The sequence below is a fragment of the Mustela nivalis genome (genome assembly GCF_964662115.1).
Source record: "Mustela nivalis genome assembly, chromosome: X".
In the NCBI taxonomy this organism is placed as follows: domain Eukaryota; kingdom Metazoa; phylum Chordata; class Mammalia; order Carnivora; family Mustelidae; genus Mustela; species Mustela nivalis.
This window is the reverse complement of record NC_139040.1, coordinates 81,877,850-81,897,517: the sequence shown is the minus strand read 5'-3', so window position 1 is coordinate 81,897,517 and position 19,668 is coordinate 81,877,850. Positions and strand designations below refer to the sequence as shown.

Here is a 19,668-nt window from a genome sequence, read left to right as displayed (position 1 = left end):
CCTGTCTCCTGGCAGCTTGCCTTGACCCCAGTCTCTCACAGCCCCACCTTGACAGTCCACTTGCCACCTGCCAGATGTGCTCGGCTCCTGTCTTGTGCCCTTGCTCACCACACCACCCCTTCCGATGTGCCCTCTTCACGACTAAATGATCACACCAGGTACTGAAGCCTCCAGATTTCCTGACCATCCGGAAGGATCACAGTCTTCTCTTGCTATAGGATTGTCTATAGTCCTAGCTACTGCTTCCATCCATTCATCAGTACTTATGCTTCTGGCCTTGTAGACTTGATGCACTTGCTGTGTAATAAATGTTGCTGTATGCATTTAGCCTGTTTTTTAAAAGCAGAATTTCTGGACTCTTCATAAAACAACTACAACAGACTTCTGCTCCTCAGGTGAAACTGTAAAACTAATCCGGCACACATCAGTAATGGACAGCTATCCAAGAATGCACAAGCTCACTGTTATAAACTGAAGCTGCAAAGATCACTGTTTCCAACGTTCATCAAACTGATGAACATTCTGTTCCCTACAACTTCTACATTCTAAGATTTGCTTAGACAAGGCTTTGAAGTGCACCATCGCATAGGATGGGGAAGGGGTGCCTGCTCTTTTTTACTTGCAAAAATAGGGTTCTGTCCAGTCACTGTGTTAAGAATAAAAGGTCAGTACTTCATGACACTCTTGTAAGTGGCTTAATTTGTTGCCCTTTTTTTTCAGCTTTAATTACAACAGGTGAATTGATGTTCTCTATAGAAAGCACGTTGAAAAGGGGGAGTGGATAAAATGCATGAACTTCCATTGAAACCCAGTAGACAAGATTGTTAAATTTGAGGATTTTCTTTCAGTTATTTGCCTGCTCTGAAGGAAAGCTGTGCTGGACCATTGCCAGGAAACAGTGGGAAAGACCCAGGCTCATTCTTCTTGGGGACAGGCTGGAAAGCATTTCTATCATTGCATGTATGTATGGGAAACCAAATCATCACTCTTGCCTCACACTATATCCAAAAATTAACTGGAAATAGATTGTAGACTTAAATGTAAAGGCTAAAACCATAAAACTTTCAAAAGAAAATGCAGGGGGAAATCTTCATATTCTTGGGGTAAGCATGGCTGGATCAGGCCAGGTACACTATTCCCTGGGCACCATTTTTCAATTCAGGGCACAGGAAGATTCAAGACTATTTTGGTCTTGAATCTAAGCTATGCTGACTCATCTAGCCCTCAATACCTATCACATTTGATTGAACTCGGTTCTTATCTGTTGTCAGTCTAGGTTAGAACCCAGAAGGATGATTCATTGACACCTTCCCTCATCTCTAAGAGCACAGAGTCTAATATTCTTCAGTTTTCCCAGACTTGGGAAGAAGTGCCTTGCGGGGACATTGCAAAAAGGTGGATGAGAGGTTGTGTACAAAACACCCAGGTCTCTAGGAGGAAGACACCTCAGATTCACAAGGGTCCACTAGCATAACTCTTTTTCCCAAGAATATGTTCTGACCTGTTGCCAAGAACCTGTCTTTGATCTGTCTCAGGATGTCTGTGTTTAAATGCACAGAGTTAATGATTGGATTGGTGGTTGACATGAGGGGATGGTCACTGAACAAAGGCACCCCACCTATCCTCTGCTCTCTGACTTCCTCCCTCTTCTCCAGGTCCCCTATAGCATGTGACAAGCAGAATTAGCTCACATAAAGCTATCAAAGAACTCTCTCATTAACTTAGCCCCCAGGTGTCAAAAGAAACAGCTTAAGTCCCTGAAACATGAAATGAAGATGTGTCCCCACCTTAACGATGTAACACCCCTTCCCTCACATGCTGCACACCGTGGGAAGATCTAATCACATCCATTAGGGACCTAGTTGCTGAGCATATATCAAAGGAATAGGACAGAAGTGAGGAAAGATAATTATGTTTAACAAATGAAGTAAAACAATTATACAACCACCCACTGAGTACAGAGCTTTGAGCTCTGCTTCAAATAGGATATGAAAAGAATCAGCTGAGAAATCGTATTGCAATCAAAACTGGTCAGCACTTTCAGAGAACTTTTTTCTGCAGGATCAGAATGCAGACATTATTGGTTAGAGAAATCTAAAAGGTGCTCTCTTATCAGATATCTTGTGAACCTACAGTAAATGATTCCCAGTAACATTAAAACCCAATAATAACTGTTTCAAGACATGAAAACCCAACTTCTGATGGTCAGTGGTATTGTTTGTCATGTTTGTTGTAATTTGCAACAGCCAGCATCCTTTGGACACTCTTCCTACCTCTGAGGAATTTTCCCATGTTGACTTTCTACCCCAAGAGAAGCCAGAAATTACTTTTCAAATGTTACAAGGTCTGCCCATCAGATGCACCCACATGAGGCTCTGATGGGAGAAGAAGAAGCAAGCACCAAGTAGGTAGGATCTGTTTCTAAGGATGGATGCAAAAGACTGGAGTTCTCTGAACAGCCATGCCCACGGTTCCATCCAGGGTCAACTGTTGGGGTATCACTGCACTATCTCCCCTGGGCAGTCTTGCAGTGGTACAGCCCCAGAACCAGGCATTGGCCCTCCGGGCATTCTTCAAGGCCCTTGATAATGTTCAATAAAGTTCTTTTCTGTTCAAACTAATTACATCATTGACTGATACACATTTTGCTTTTCAGAAGTAAAGAATAGGGGAAGAACTCATAAGTGCTTTGAAAACTGTAAAAGACTGTACCGATGTACGGTAGCAACTACAGTGCTTGGCTTATAAAGGCAAGAAGCAGCAACCTAAGCTTGCAAATAAATAGACCACTCACAAGCTTGTTGAATGTTTGGAATTCTACAAAGTAAAACATGGGTCATGGCATTAATGTTGTTGACGTCCCTTCATAGCCAGATGGATGATGAGTTGGGTTTTCAGAAGTTTCCAAAGCTACTCTTAGTGTAGGAACTAACTGAGGCTATTTCTGTCTCCACGCTCTGACACTGGACACTTGTCCTTTGGGGGACAGATAGCAGGAAACCCCAAGTTGGTGGGACGATGCAGGTTTTCAGTCTGGGCCTGGCTTAGGTCCCAGCCAAGAGCCAGCATGGCCCACCAGGGACATCACCCACACTCCTTCCTTTGTTAAGCTGAATAATCTTCCATTGTAATTTATTTATTTATTGCATTGCAATTTTATTTATTTATTTATTTATTGCATTTCATTTATTGATATAATAATATAACATTATAATAATATTTCATATATTATATGTAATATATCATATCATTGGCTCTCTCCGATCTCTTCCCATAAGGGCACTAATCCCATTGTTAGGGCCCTACCACCATGACCTAATAATCTCCTAAAGGCCTATCTGTAAATGTCATTACACTTGAATTAGGGTTCCAACATAGGACTTTTTTTTAAAAGATTTTATTTATTTATTTGACAGACAGAGATCACAAGTAGGGAGAGAGGCAGGCAGAGAGAAGGAGGGAAGCAGGCTCCCTGCTGAGCAAAAAGTCCGATGCAGGGCTTGATCCCAGGACCCTGGGATCATGACCTGAGCCAAAGGCAGAGGCTTAGCCCACTGAGCCACCCAGGCATCCCTCCAACATATGACTTTTGAGAGGGGACACAAACATTCGGAGTATAGAAGAGCTATATTTTTTTAAATTATTTTTTAAGAAACAGGAAAAATTAACCAAAAAGCATTAATGTAAAAAAAATGATAAAAGTACATTGTATTGCTGTAGATTTATTTTGTAACTGCTAATATTCACTTAATATAATCAATCACCTGGGATGATTAAAAAATGTGGACTCAACAGCCCTGGCTGACAATTTGAGTCGGCATCTAAACTGTATCTGTGTTTTATTTTGTGTGTACGTGTATTTTTTGTCTTGAGAAAAATCTGATTACAGAGATAAGTAACTGTAGATAAAGACTGACTCGTGACAATTTGCCTTAAAATCTCAGAGCACCCCTTAATTTAACCCAAAGTCTTGAAGAAAAGATGAAAAAAGTCTTTGCTTCAAAGTTGAATCACTAAGAAGGTCAAATACATGTTCAGATTCCTAAACAGAAACATGCACATTTTATTATGGCAGCAGAAATTTACACAGTGATGGGTTAGTCCCTAACTTGCTATTGTATAACACTATCAGGTCCCGGAGGAAATCCCAGGGAGGAACATGAATCAAGCTAAACCCATTGGGACAAAATAGTGGACATTCAGCATCTTCGCCTGACGTTTTAAGGGTTACCAGAAGGAGACACTTTGGGCTAAAAACCAACCTGTGCTTTGCTCTCCAAGCAGTCTCCACAGCACACAGCCGCAATCGTGCAAAGGATGGTGCTTCTTTTCCTAATCCATACCCAGGCACCATACAAAGATAATAAAGCACCATACATTCAGCAGTGGGAGGGGTCCTTGTGTAATCAGGCATATTGTTTTGATTTTCTATGCACGGATATTTACAAGCCTGAATTTCTTAAAAGAGCAGTCAGAGTTTAAATTTTCCTGGTTAATTGTGTATTTGGAAGGTCGAAGATAGGCACAATAATGCAGAGAAAAAAACGTATTCAATAATCAGTATGAGGATGAATGAACAATGGCTCTATAAGTGAATGTGATGGTGGAAATTCAGGATATATAGCACACCTCCAGTTTTGTTGTCATCATTTTAATAAAAAAATATGAATAAAAATATTTTTAAGACACATGAGTAAAGACTAGAAGTGCAGTCTTACAGGCTACCCACATCAAATGAGGTCACACATCCTTTACATCGAAATTAAAATGGCTTCAAGTTCTCACCCTCTTCCCTCAAAGGAATCTGAAGGTTGAACATTGCTATGCTGTCACTTGGGATGCCATTGTTGGTGCTGTCACCTTGCAAGGACAGAAATATGCACTGGTTATTATGGGATCAGAAGGAAGAGTCACAGAAACCTGATTTAGGGGAAGAGGGTGAAAAAAATATCAGGGAAGAATAATTGAACTCTGCATTAGAAACTATTGATACACTCTACGTTAACTAATTGAATTTAAATAAAAGAAGTTTAAAAAGAAAAAAAAATCAGGGAAGATGAGTAACCATCCTTTATTTTCCATATTTTGATACTTTGACCATCATGAGTGCTTGCTGAAGCTGGAAGGACTGCCCCTCCAGGGTTGGTCAGCTCCTAGAGAGAGTTACCCCTCAGCTGGGATTGAGGTTTTTAAATGCAAAGCAATGAATCTAGAGTCTGAATTCCTGACCACCTTCTCTGTGGAACTGTTACTCAGGGTCCGAATCACCCCAGGGCCAAGTACCAGACAACCAGGGACAGCCGTTATACCCCAGCTCCTGCTGAAAGTGTCCAAATCAGCCAGTCCCAACCTACCATCCCTACTTACCCCATTCCTTCCTACAGAAACCACAATAAAGGCTCTTATCCTCAGTCCCATCCTGACGGAACCCGGAGCTCCCCTTTGTCCTCCCCCACCCCTCCCTGGTGGCTGCGCCAGCCCCCTCCTTCTGGGATCTGTGAGTAACCAATTGTCTTTTCAAAGGCAGTGATCTCCTGGTCTGTTGGCCTTACTATCCCTAAATGACAATAAAACCCCTAAGTCCAAACAAAGACTTCCTGGAGGAGGTGATGTATGAGGTGTATGATGTGTGAAGAATGTCTGGAAGTATTATCTTTGTATAACAAGCCAGAAAATAGGGTTTTAGGCACAGAGAGCAGCAGGTGTGGCCAGATGCAGGTAAGAGAAAGCCAAAGCTATCCACGAATTCACAGGGGCTCACTGTGGTTCAAGCACAGAACCTGCGGAAGGAGCAGGGAAAAGTGGAATCGAGGAGATCATGTAAATGGTGGAAACTGTGGGCTATGTGTTGTGCCTGACCGCTGTACTTTCTCATCTTCCTCTTTCTGGGTACACAACGCCGTTCACTCTGGATAATTTCCCCTGTGCTTCACAGTATGAAGGTTCCTCAAAGAGTAAAATAGAATTACCCTAGGACCCAGCAATCCCACTACTGGGTATTTACCTAAAGATACAAATGTAGTGATCCAAAGGGGCATGTGAACCTGAATGTTTACAGCAGCAATGTCTACAATAGCCAAACTATGGAAAGAACCTAGATGTTCATCAACAGAGGAATGGATAAAGAAGATGTAATAAACACACACACACACACACACACACAGAGGAATACTATGCAGCCATCAAAAAATGAAATCTTGCCATTTGCAATGACTTGGATGGAACTAGAGGGTATTATGCTAAGTGAAGTAAGTCAATCAGAGAAAGGCAATTATCATATGATCTCTCAGATATGATGAATTTGAAAGGCAGGGTAGGGGGTCATGGGAGGTAGGGAGGGAAAAAATGAAACAAGATGGGATGGGGAGAGAGACAAACCATAACAGACTTAATCTCACAAAACAAACTGAGGTTTGCGGGGATGGAGGGGGTATGGAGAGGGTGGCTGGATTATGAACATTGGGGAGGGTATGTGATATGGTGAGTTCTGTGAAATGTGTAACACAGATGAATCACAGACCTGTACCCTTGGGGGCAAATAATACATTATATGTTAATTTAAAAAAATTTCACTTGTGCTTTATGCAGTCTGGGGGAGGATGGGCACACATATAAACCCATATAGTGATTGGTCCACCTGACACCAATAGGACCAATCAGAGTCTCCCTGGGATTGATGTGTAAATGACAGGAAGACAAGGTTCTCTCTTTAGGCGAGTGACTGGCCTTGCTGGATGGGATTCAGGAGCTGGCAATGGCCATCTTCCTGGACATTTGAAGAGTCTGACCAGAGAAGAAAGCAGCCATATGGAGACAAGTAAACATGATACATGGACAAAGAAAAAAGTGTTTTGCCAGTTTCCAGTCCCTAGTTCTTGATTCTGAAATTTTAGTTCTACAGCTCTTCTTTTGATTTTTTAAAAAGATTTTTTCTTTATTTATCTGACAGAGATCACAAGTAAGCAGAGAGGCAGGCAGGGAGAGAGGAGGAAGCAGGCTACCTGCAGAGCAGAAAGCCCGATGTGGGGCTCGATCCCAGGACCCTGGGATCATGACCTGAGCTGAAGGCAGAGGCTTAATTCACTGAGCCATCCAGGTGCCCCATCTTCTTTTGGATTTGTATGAACTTCTGTGGTATCCACTCCTACAGGAACCTGGACATTCCTTTGTTTTTTGTTTGTTTTTGTTTGATTTTCCCTTTTGGTTCCTCCAGTTTTTTTTTGGATTGCTGCCACTTGCAAGCAAAGGGTCTTGTAAAAATACCACACCAAGGAAATTCATACGTCCTTAGGAGCTATTGAGTAAGTTCCTGTAGGGGAAGGACACAATGAGATGCACATTTTAGAGTGATCATCTTAGAATAAGTTTAGAGGATGAATTGGTGTGAGGAGGGGAGGGAAAGGGGCATATTCCTGAAGATGAGATGACAGGTTGGAAGGCCGTTATGGTCATTCTGGCAAAGTATGGTGAGTGCCTGCAACAGAAGAGAAAACGGGGCCGAGGAAAGATTAAACTTACACAAGGTGAGAAGACTAATGAGACTTTATGAAATCTGAGTTTGTGAAATCGGATATTGCTAGGCTTTTAGCACACTTACTTTGGGATCTAATCTTCAAAAATATTTAAATATCTCTGGTGGTAACAACACCATCGTCTTTCCAGTGATTAAGAACTCTGAAATCTTAATCTGGCCTGGGCTGTAGAATGTCAGCTGCGGCTTGAGCACAACGAAAAGCCGTTGAAGGGTTTTACACTGGTGGGTGGAGGGTGGTCATGGGATTCCTTTTGCATTTTTAAAATGTCATTTTTGGGGGCGCCTGGGTGGCTCAGTGGGTTAAGCTGCTGCCTTCGGCTCAGGTCATGATCTCAGGTCCTGGGATCGAGTCCCACATCGGGCTCTCTGCTCGGCAGGGAGCCTGCTTCCTCCTCTCTCTCTGCCTGCCTCTCTGCCTACTTGTGATCTCTCTCTGTCAAATAAATAAATAAAATCTTTAAAAAAAAAAATAAAAAAAAAATAAAATGTCATTTTTGGCTGCTGTGTAAAGAATGGATAGAGAAAAGGCAAAAATAGAAACAAATCATTCTCCAATATTTACGGAACATCTACTATGTGTCAGGTACTGTTCTAAACCCTAAAGACAGAATAGTTAACAAGAAACAAAATGAATTTGATGTCCTCTTGGAGTTTTCATTTTAGCTGTTGAGTGAGAAATGAAGCAAATAAATATACATACATATCAGGGGTTGATGTGGGGTAGGAAGGAAACTAAGCTGAGTGAGTGGACATGGGGTGTGAGGGTTTAGGGGAGCAGGTTTGTATTTTCTATGGGACTGTGTCAGGGAAGTCTCCCTCATTTGAGGAAAGACCTGGAGGAAATTAAGGAATGAGCAGTTGTGCTGTTTGGAGAAGAGCATCCCACACAAAGCAAACAGTAAGCCCAAGGTGGGAGCACATCTGGTGTGTTAAAAGAATGACACGGTGACCAATAATGCTGGGCAAAAAATGAACAAGACGGCAAGTGGTAGGAGGTAGTAAGGAAGGTAGTGGGGTCAGATCACATAAAGTCTTGAAGGCCATTGTAAAGATTTGCCTTTAACTGTGTGCCAGATGAGAAGAGCTTGGATGGTTTTGAAGAGGCTTGACTTGATTTAGATTAGAAAAGGATCGTGGCGCCTGGGTGGCTCAGTGGGTTAAGCCTCTGCCTTCAGCTGAGGTCATGGTCTCGGGGTCCTGGCATTGAGCCCCGCATTGGGCACTCTGATCATCAGGGAGCCTGATTCTCCCTTTCCCACTGCCTGCCTCTCTGCCTACATGGATCTCTCTCTCGCTCTGTCCAGTAAATAAATAAAATCATAAAGGGAAAAGAAAAGAATCACTCAGGCTGCTGTGTGCAGAACAGACTTGTGGGGTTGTGGGGTGGTGATGCTACTTGCATTAATGTAGACTGAGATTTCTATACTGCTGGCATTTGGGGCCACATTAATTTTTGCTATGGGGAGCTGTCCTGTGCACTGACCACTAGATCGCAGGAGCGCCCTTTCCCACTCCCAAGTTTTGACAACGAAAAGTGTGTCCAGACCCTGTCAAAATCCCCTGGGGGGGGAGCAGGTGCACAAAACTCTCCTGGTTGAGGACCACTAATCTGGGTGAGAGGGGGTATTGGCCCAGACCAGAGCAGTAGATGCAGGGGTGGGGAGAAGGGGGGAGAGTCTGGGTGTATATTGAAGACAAAACACGCAGGATTTGTAAATATATTAAGTGTGGAGTGTGCGGAAAAGACAAGAGTTGGGATGATTTTACAATTTTGGGGGCCCGAGGCCCTGGAACAGTGACATTCCCACTTGCTAAGATGGGAAAGACGACGGGAGAAGCAAGTTTGATAGGCAACAGGTGTTTGGTTCTGGAGATGGTGGCTGAATCCACATGGGGATGCCCAACCAGCAGCTGAACACACGAGTCTGGCATTCATGGGTGAGGTCCAGGCTGGAGGCACAAATATGAGCACCGTTAGGACATAGGGTTCAAGCTCTGAGAAGAAGTGGGCTTACCTATGCAGTGAGTATGGACAGAGGTGTGTTTGGCAACATGATAAGGCAGCTTCATGATATCTGTCCCCTGGTATTTGTCCTGTGAGTATGGATGGGAGTGTGTATGGGACTTAGGACTTGCTTTTAACCAGTAGAAGATGTCACTATTATGATCTCATTATATTAAATCAGACTGTTTTACTGATTGGAGTGAGAGGCTGTCCTGGACTTGAAGAAGCAAAGAGCCAAGTTCGGAATCACCTGTGGAGAGAGTTATATGGCAGGAAACCACAAGCAGCCTCTGGGGGCTGAGGATGGTTTCCATTTAACAGCCTGGAGAATCTCCCTGGCCCGCCCCAGCATGGGCTGCCCCCCAAATCACACAGCTACAAGGAAATGAGTTCTGCCAACAACCCGAGTGAGTTTGGAAGCAGAGCCTTCCCTAGTGGAACCTGCACGTGAGAACACAGCTTGGTGGGCGCCTTCTCTCCTCCTTTGAGTGAGACCCAGAGCCAAGGACCCTGGTTAAGCTGTGTCTGGCCTCCTGACAGCTAGAGATGGTAGGATAGTAAACTGAGCTGTTTAAAGTTACTAAACTTGTTATTATTTGTTATGAAGTAACTATTAAAAACAAAACAAGAGGCCCAAAATGGAGTTGCTTATGCTAAGCCCCATGTCCCCCAAACCAGACTTAATTATGATTTCAGCTGTCCCAGAAATGGAATCTGAGCCCACGCAAGCAGACACCACCTGATCCCCACTCCCTCGGACCCCTGCCATCCCCAGAAGCCAAGTCACCTGGCCATAACCAACCTGCCTTGTTTGCCTGATGTGACTTCTTTGCTCCTCCTCTCTTCTGCCTATAAAAGTATTTCATTTTGTACTGCTCCTCCGAGCTCCTTTCAGTCTGCAAGCAGGATGCTGCCCATTTCGTGAATCATTGAATAAAGGCAATAGGTTCTTTAAAATGTACTCAGCTGAATTTTTTTTTAACACAATAGAAAACTCAAGCAGAAGGTCCGAGTCCCAGAGCACAGGACTGATGTCTAAAGGTCAGGAAGCTCAAAAAAGCCCAGCCAGGAAAGGAGCCATCATCACTGACCAGTGTGGAAGAGGAAGGGAGAGCCAACATCACGATGAAAAAGATAGAATATTTCCAGAGAAGTGGAGGGACTTCTATGTCTATAGGACTGACAGGTTGAGTCATTTGGATCTGAGGGTTAATCATTGGATTTGGCAACTTGGCGGTGATTAGCAATCTTGTAAAATATCTGTGTAGGTGTAGTCGTGGGACCAATGACTGTTAACAGTGTCTGAAGTGCAAAAAAAAATTTCAGGGTTTGGATTCAAATGGGAGCAGTGGATATAAAGAGCAGTGAGCAAGTCTGACTTCTGTTTTGGAGATCAAATCAGTTGGTTTTGCTGATGGATTAGATATGAGAAAAGGGAAAGGGGGAATTTAACCTAGGGGCTGAGGCTTTAGCCAGTAGGAGGTGGGGATGCTGTTTACTAAGATGGGGAGACTGGGACAGGAGCAGGTTGAGGAGGGAGCAGGATAGAAATAATGGTGAAAATAAGACTCCTGTTACATATTCATGGAGAAATATGCTGCAGGCAGCTGGCCATGTAATTCTCAGCTCCAAGGGCGGGTTAGGATTAAAGACGTTAACTTCAGAGCCTTCAGCTTCTACAAAGAACTTAAATCAGTGATGCTGAATGGAATCGGCTAAAGCAGTGGTTTTTAAACTGGGGCTGGGAGGCAAGGAGTTTTGCTCCCAGGGCCGATTGAACAATATCTGGTGACATTTTTGGTGGTCACCACTTGGGGGGTGGTGCTGCTGGCATCTAGTGGCTAGAGACCAGAGACGCTGCTAACTGTCCTGCAGGGCACAGGACAGCCCCACAGCAGAGAATCACCCACCAGGTATCAATAGTGCTAGGTTGCGAAAGCCTGATCGATGGAGAGAGAGAGAGAGAGAGAGAGAGCGCGAACGCATAGCTACAGAAGACCCAGAATCAAGCTCTTCAAATGGGCGGAGATGAAATAGAGAAGCAAATTGAGAATACAGGTCCAGGATGGTAGGAAGAGAAACCATGTCATTAAGAGGGCACTAAGGAAGCGGGAACCTAGAGACACTGAGTACATCCACGTTTGCTAGTGATAGGCGTGTATGGTGCATGGACCGCCTATGAGAATTCACATGAAAGACCCCCCCCCCGTCGTTAACTAATTAACTGCTCTTTTGTTGTGTAAAAGTACCCCTCCTCCCCTTGCAATGAAAAGTCCCTTCCCCCAGGGTTGAATTCAATGTAACTGCTTTTTTGCCTTTCTGTAACCGCTTGGCTTTTAGGGCATGACACTTGACTCCTGTTTGAACAAGATCCCCTCTCCTAATAGCCAGGGCATGGTCCCGTAGGTCACGTAGGCAAGGGGGCTGCATGGTCACATAGGTCACGTAGACAGGATGCCTTTCTGCCCAGTAATAAGGTCAAACTTCCCCTCTTTGTTTCCCCTTCCCGCTTTTCTCTTCGCGCGAGGGGGGTCTTCCAGGGCCAATCCACTAACACCAAGTATGCCTTTTTCAAAAGTTCAAACTGTCCACCAATCAGTTGCGCCCCACCCAAAACTTGTTTGTACCTTCCTATAAAAGACCCCGCTTCACTCCGGTCGGGGTGCTCGGTTAGCTGGAGCTGCCGACCACCCGCTGGTACCTGCATGACAATAAACCTCTTGCTGTTTGCATCCAGTGGCAGTGTTGGATTCTTGGGTAAGGGGATCCGCGGTTCTTTCATTTGGAGGTCCCACCAAGATCATCGGACTCCTGCCCACGGATCCAACTGACTCCCACCGGGAGGTAAGCTGGCCAGCATTCTTGTCTCCTGTCTGAGTTGTTGTCTCCCGTCTCGTGTTCTCGTTTGTATCCAGTCTTGTGTTCTCGTTTGTAGGCCTCTGTTCTGCCTATACTGCAGGTAGCGGTATAGTGCCTGTACGACAGCGCGCGTTGTTGCTCTGTATTCTGTAGGCAGCTTGAGAAGGAGTTGACGAACTCGGACTTCTCCCCTGCTACCCTGGGGGACGCCCCAGGGATCAGAGGGGCCCAATTTTTGGGGGCCCCGCAGGTAGCCGAGGGTTATATCCGTCTGTCCGTTCCAGAGGTGCCTCGGCTCTGGACGGAGAGTGTCCACCGCAGGGAGACCTCGAGGCTCCCTGGGCCGGTGGAAACCATTCTTTTGGTAGTATACCGAAACCGCGCAGCGACCTTTTTGTTAATTGTTTTGTGCGTTCTACTTGTTGTCCTTGGTGTTTTCTTTGATTCTAAAATGGAGCTTCTCCCTCCCTCACTTCCCGTGTTAATGGCTATAACTGGAGCCAACTGGGGTCGGTCTAACTCCAGAGACTATAAGGAATATTCCCAAGCAGCTGCCGAAACTCTCTTTGTTTCGGGGAAGTTTCCCTGTGTTCTCTGGCCTGACTTGGACTGCTTAACCCCTCCCCCCTTGCTGGTGGGAAAGCATGGCATCTGCTCCTCTGTTGGGGCTTAGGGGCTCCAAAACTGGGAATCCTTTCTCTGCCTCCTGGCGGCGCTTTGTTTCTTCTGTTTCCCTCTTCTCCTATTTCTGTACCAACGTGTGTGCAGCCTGCATGACTGGCCTCTAGATCATGCACCACAGCTCCTTCTCTCTTCACTGTCAAGGAGCAAGAACAACACCCCCTGGACCTAACACCTCCCCACTCCAGATCTTCCCACGCATGTCTCAGGTAAACATTCAAAGTGGAGTGGGTCCAGGTGGAACGTAAATCAGTGTTGGAACTAAGTTTGTTGGTTTAATTAAGATAAGATGTGTCTTTGAAGTTATCAGCAGTAAATGTAAAACTTTGAAGTTTACTGAAGGTCAAATAAGCTCATGTTATTTATTAAAATTTGTTAGCAAAGAAATAACTAAACTGATGGTTAATTGTCTGTCTCAAAGTTCTAATGGGTAATTGCTGAAGTAGCTTTCAAAGTCTTTGGTAATCTGAAAGTTTTAAAGTCTCACTTGGATGACAAATGGAATTGAATTGTTTTAACCTAACAGGATAAAATGCTAAGTCATTAATTACTGAATGTAGGTTTGTGCTTTTGACTTCTTACTGCAAAGAAACTAAGAGTATTTAAATCTGCTGGTAAACTTGTTTGCCACTTAACTGATTGATAAATTGCCACATGAAGAATTCTGTTGTAACAGTTCACAATTGGTTAATAACTAAAGGTGTTTCTAAGAATACAAAGTTCTGCTTAGTGTAACTAAGACTGATGGAAATAAAGGGAAACTGTATGTAGGAAAGTAGGAGATATGTAAGAAAGATTTAAGGAATGGGAATACATTTTGTTGAAGGGAAGGGAAGGTAATTTTGTCCTAAATGAGATGGTTGTTTGGAAGGAAATGACTCAGGATAAAACCTGAATGCAAAGGAAAATTATAAAAGGTTTGTGAACGGAAATCTTCACAAAAGAAATTTTAGATATGGTCAGGACAGACTAAAAAAGAAAGAAAAACAGCCTCCAAGGTAATTTAGCACTCTCCTGACCTGCCTCCACACAGATTATACTTCCTAGTATAAGGGCCATTTGGCCTTGAGAGATTAAGGAAACAGCCCAACCTTGAGGGACTGCGAAAACACCCTGTTACCATCCTCCATTGCCTGTAACCATAGAAACTCACTCTAATCTGTAAAGAGTGAAAGGGGAGACTGATCACCTCCCATTAGCCAGAGATGCCCAGAAGGGGAGGATATCCAACCTGTTTGAATCTGAAGAGTGCCTGACTGTGTGAATGTGTCTGTATGGCTCCACCACTTCAGAGTCTGAGTGGGCTGCACCTTGAGTCTCGCGGGGCGTCATATGGCATAACAGTCATCTACTCCACGGAGTAGCCTGGTCCGGGGTTTATACGGACAGGCCTTAGCTAAGACACTCCTAAGTTCCCATGAGGGATGGGAACAAGACAGCAGGGGAAAGATCCCCCTCCTTTGTCTGCGACATCATTCATGATGGGAGGGAAACCCAGAAAACTATCTTAAGACTGCACACTTAGAAATAAAATAAAAAAGGGAAAGACACTGGTATAAAAAGCTGGTTTTCTTTCTGTTTAAAAGGGGCAAAGTTTTCTTAGCCAATTGATCTGTTAAAAAGTGTAAATGGTTTTCTCTTTGCCTGCCTGGAAAATTCAGTTTCTATATTTTGTTTTATCAGGTGTTTAACATCCCTAATTATATTTAGGCATGTGCTTTAAAACTTTCTAAGATTTTAGCAAATGTTGACAAGATTTAAATTGTAAATCTCTTTAACTCAGGCTTTTCCTTAGTATGTGAAGTTGCTCATGAAGTACTACTGAACCAATGATAAACCTTGGGTTACATTTGGGAAAATGCTATAACTATTCTAGAGATTCTACGCACTTCCTAAAGTTTTAACGTTTTGAGAGACCATCGCTTGATACTGTAATTATGGAAAAGTTATGTATCACAGAAATAACCTGATTTCCTTGCAGCTAAATTGTAAACTCCTGTGTCTCTTTAGCTCTAACCATATCCATTCTGAGTTTTTGTCATTTATAATTGTTTTAATTCTCTGGTAAAATGAGTTTTATCTTCAAGGAGATTCCTATAAAGGACTTTCAGGACAAATACAGATATTTGATATACTTGAAAATCCTAAAACTGAAATGGGTAAGAATTTCCAAAACTGACTAAAGCCGCATTCACCAGAATTAGTAATATGGGACTAAATGAACTAAAAGATTATAGTGTTATGTCTCTTAATGTTTTGTCTTACTTTAAACATTGCTGGTTCTCTCTAATGTTTGCTCTTCCAGACTAGGGATACTTCCTCCTCGTTATCTGTAACTTATAGAGATGTAAAAGTGCTCAAAGCATTCAAGCTTTTCTCTCTATATGAACCCTCTGAAATCAAAAGGTCTCAGTAAGTATTCATTCTTCCATGGCAATCAGTCATTTGCATAAGTTCAATAAGAATCTGTTCTCCTTGTAACAGGACACCATTGGAAACTGGTTATTTTACCAAGGCTTTGACTGGGATGTCATATTTGAAAAGACTCAGATATGACCAGACAGCTTTAAGGAACTAAGGTTGACTTTATGAAACCTGGAGCCATAAAGCCCCTTGGGACTGTTGGCCTTATACCTTGCTTACAGAGTTCCCAGCAGCCTCACCAGGTGAGTAAAGAATGTCACTCTTTGGTAGGTGCGGAGACTCAGAAGAGGCATTCGCCCAAATTAACAGGTATTGCAGGCATGCCTGATGGCAAGTACAGGGCTTGGCTTCTGGCCCGGAGAGGCCACTAAAAGTTCAACCTAGAGATTCCTTATAAGAAGTTCCACCAAAGCAGATGCTAAAAGATCTATATGATCACACTCAACTGTTCTTGCTGAGCTTATGTAAATAATGGGCCAAGTTTCACAAGTGAATTAGTTCTGATTTGGCTATCTCTGTAAATGAGGGTTATTTTAGAGAGAAAAATTGTTTTAGTAACACACCTTTATGGATGTTAAATTCTAGATTTGATTGTCTTTAAATGTTTACCTAAGCTAAACAATTAGAGGTAAACTTCAGAGAAGTTACGCAATAGCTCATTTAGATGATCTTCTTGCTTTTTATTTTGGGGGGATATTAGCAGACCCCACAGCACATGATTAAACAACTGGAATAATGAAATTGCCTAAAAGCCACCATACCACACTCCATAGGATTAACTATGGACTTGTGGAGATAATGGATGACCCCACTTTCTTTATGAGTGGATTGGATGATGCATGGGGTCTCCCCTTATCTTTTGACAAGTTTTCTCACTTGCCAGTGATCCTCTGTAATCAGGATACTGTTAATGCTGGACCACTCAAAGGTCTTCTTATTGGTTTCACCCCTTTTTCATATTTATCCTAGAGGCCACCTCTGTTGAGGTGCAATTGCAAATAGATGCTTTAGCAAAACCTAGAACAGCCTCCCTCATAAAAGAGCCTCAAATTTCACTATGGGACAGCCCCTGACTGTAATGATGTCACATCAGGTCCAGATTTGCCTTAGAAGCCAAAGGCCACCAATGGGTGATGGAGGCCGACTTATTAAATACTGGGATACACTAACAGATATGCCAGAAATAATACTTAAAACTTGTCAAACTTTAAACCTAGTTACCTGTATGCCCGAACCTGACCACTGTATTTCTTTCTCTATAGAGCAAAAATGTTCAAAGGTTATTGATCTTGCTTACTCTATTTGTCCAGATTTAAGATGCCACTGTTAAAAATATGAAGGACCGTTGGTTTTTTGATGTCAGTAGTTTTCATAGAAAAAATAAGATAAGCTAGGTATGCCATAGTGCTCACTAGCACTTTGCAATTGCCAAAGCCTAAGAATTAACATTTATACTGACTCCAAATATGCTTTCCTGGTACTACATGCCCATGGAGCTATTTGGAAGGAAAGGGGATTACTGTCAAGCCATAACTCCCCAATCAAATATGGGCCTAAGTTACAAAACCCTCCTTATCGCTATACTAAGGATGGCATATATCAAATCTGGGATACATATCTGTGGCTTACACCCACGATTGGACAGCTCAATCAGAAGGCAGTTTTATGCTGGGAACAAAGGAATCATACGAGTGGTACTTGGGCAAATAACACATGATGTCTAGGATGGCTCACTAGAAATGTGTTCCCAAGTAATAGTACTCCAGGCTACTGACTGGTTTGCTACTGATTGGGCAAGGTGACCTGGCATCAGATGGCCAGCTCCAAACGGAACCCACTGGATATGTGAAACTAACCTGTGGGCCTGGCTTCCTCCAGGGTGGATAGGTCGCTGTACTTTAGGATTTGCCTGGATTCATGGGTGCATTACTAAAACTATTACAACTCCAGCTAATCTCCCCAACTTGAAACAGAGATGGAAGTGATCTGTTTTTAAATGGTATGATTACTTAGCATCCATCTTTGTTCCATCTGCGGGACTAGAGGATGTCATGTGGCATGTAGAAGCCCTTAATAAATATACTACAAAGGCACTCAATGATTCACTAAATGGCATCTCCTGGCTTAATACCGAAGTGTCACAGATATGCAAGGCAGTCCTACAAAATAGGATGGCCTTAGATGTCCTGACAACAGCCCAGGGTGGCACATGTGCAATTATCAAGACAGAATGTTGTGTGTACATCCCAGACTATCACAAAAATGTCACAGGAATACTGAAGGATATGAACACCCAGATTAAGGCCCTACAAGATCCTTCTCAGTAAATGGTTAAGTTCCTAATTTGAAGGAGGACTATGGCCGAATCTCCCTTTCGGGCTTCTCATTCTTATCGCCTTATTAATCTTAATATGTTGCTTTGTTCCATGTTTCTCTACTTGGTGCCGAGACTCCATTGTTACAATGACTACACCACGGCAGACGATCCTTCTCTCGCGCGCGAGGACGCCTATTCACTGTCAGCACTGGATTCAGCTGCCTCCACCTTTGTAACTCCCTTATATGTTCCTACCCTGATCAATATTGACCCCAGTGGGTAGGGACAGCTCTACGCCCCTATTCAGCAGGAAGAAGTTACAGAAGATGAGACCTTCCACCTTCAACCCCCTTAAAGATTTCAGGGTCAAGATTGTTCAGGGGGAAATGAAGGAGCAGGAGGCTGGCTGAGGAGAAAGCAAAAGCTGGCGCCTTGCACCCCACTTAGTGCAAGAAAAGGACAAATGGATATAAGATTCTATCCATGATCAAGAAAAAGGGGGGAATGAAAGACCCCCCCCCCCGTCGTTAAGTAATTAACTGCTCTTTTGTTGTGTAAAAGTACCCCTCCTCCCCTTGCAATGAAAAGACCCTTCCCCCAGGGTTGAATTCAATGTAACTGCTCTTTTGCCTTTCTGTAACCGCTTGGCTTTTAGGGCATGACACTTGACTCCTGTTTGAACAAGATCCCCTCTCCTAATAGCCAGGGCATGGTCCCGTAGGTCACGTAGGCAAGGGGGCTGCATGGTCACATAGGTCACGTAGACAGGATGCCTTTCTGCCCAGTAATAAGGTCAAACTTCCCCTCTTTGTTTCCCCTTCCCGCTTTTCTCTTCGCGCGAGGGGGGTCTTCCAGGGCCAATCCACTAACACCAAGTATGCCTTTTTCAAAAGTTCAAACTGTCCACCAATCAGTTGCGCCCCACCCAAAACTTGTTTGTACCTTCCTATAAAAGACCCCGCTTCACTCCGGTCGGGGTGCTCGGTTAGCTGGAGCTGCCGACCACCCGCTGGTACCTGCATGACAATAAACCTCTTGCTGTTTGCATCCAGTGGCAGTGTTGGATTCTTGGGTAAGGGGATCCGCGGGTCTTTCACACACAGCTTGCACATTTTTAAGTGGACATCTGAAACTTTTTAATCATAAACTTTTCATCACAATATATGTATATTTTATTAACTAGGTGTTGAAATTATTAAATATTTAAAAAATGAGATAGAGGGCACCTGGGTGGCTCAATCACTAAGCAGCTGCCTTTGGCCCAGGTCATGATCCCAGGGGCCTGGGATGAAGGCCCACATTCCTGATGAGCAGGAAGCCTCCTTCTCCCTCCCCTGCTCTCCCTACTTGTGTTCTGTGTGTGTGTGTGTGTGTGTGTGTGTCTCTCTACCAAATAAATATATCTTGAAAAAGAAAATGAGATAGGAATGGATCGACTTCATTGGAATAACATTTGCCTGCTACAAAGTTCATTTTTTTTTTTTTAAAGCAGAACAGTCTCATTTTCTGTTAATTTATTTCCCAAAACACACTGGAATGGAATGAAACCATTAAAATCCTTACTTGTGCTTTTCCCTATTATGTCCCTAAAAATATGTTGTTTAATTTAAATATGAAGGAATGAGTGTCACTAACCAAAACTGATTGTTATTCTGATGTCAGAGCACTTCCAACATCTGCCCAAATCCCCTTTCCGATGTTAACCTTTACCCTAATAAGGAGAGGAAGCCCTAAAGGCAGAGCCCCAGGACTGCCCACAGAAGGGCATTATTTGAAACAAAACTGGTATTTCAACTTTGGTATCAGCCCAAGTCCTACACTCTAATAAGATCTGAGAGGAGTGTCTTG

At 43.4% G+C, this 19,668-nt stretch overlaps 1 long non-coding RNA gene across 1 annotated transcript in view; it reads left to right on the top strand.

The window, feature by feature from the left end:
* The window catches only part of LOC309856289, a 1,167,323-nt gene extending 1,153,761 nt beyond the window's left edge, over positions 1 to 13,562 (top strand). The window contains exons 2-3 of the long non-coding RNA XR_014307140.1: positions 11,946 to 12,383; positions 13,167 to 13,562. This is a non-coding gene — a long non-coding RNA (uncharacterized lncRNA). The remainder of the gene's footprint in view (positions 1 to 11,945; positions 12,384 to 13,166) is intronic.
* The last annotated feature ends 6,106 nt before the right edge of the window (positions 13,563 to 19,668 follow it).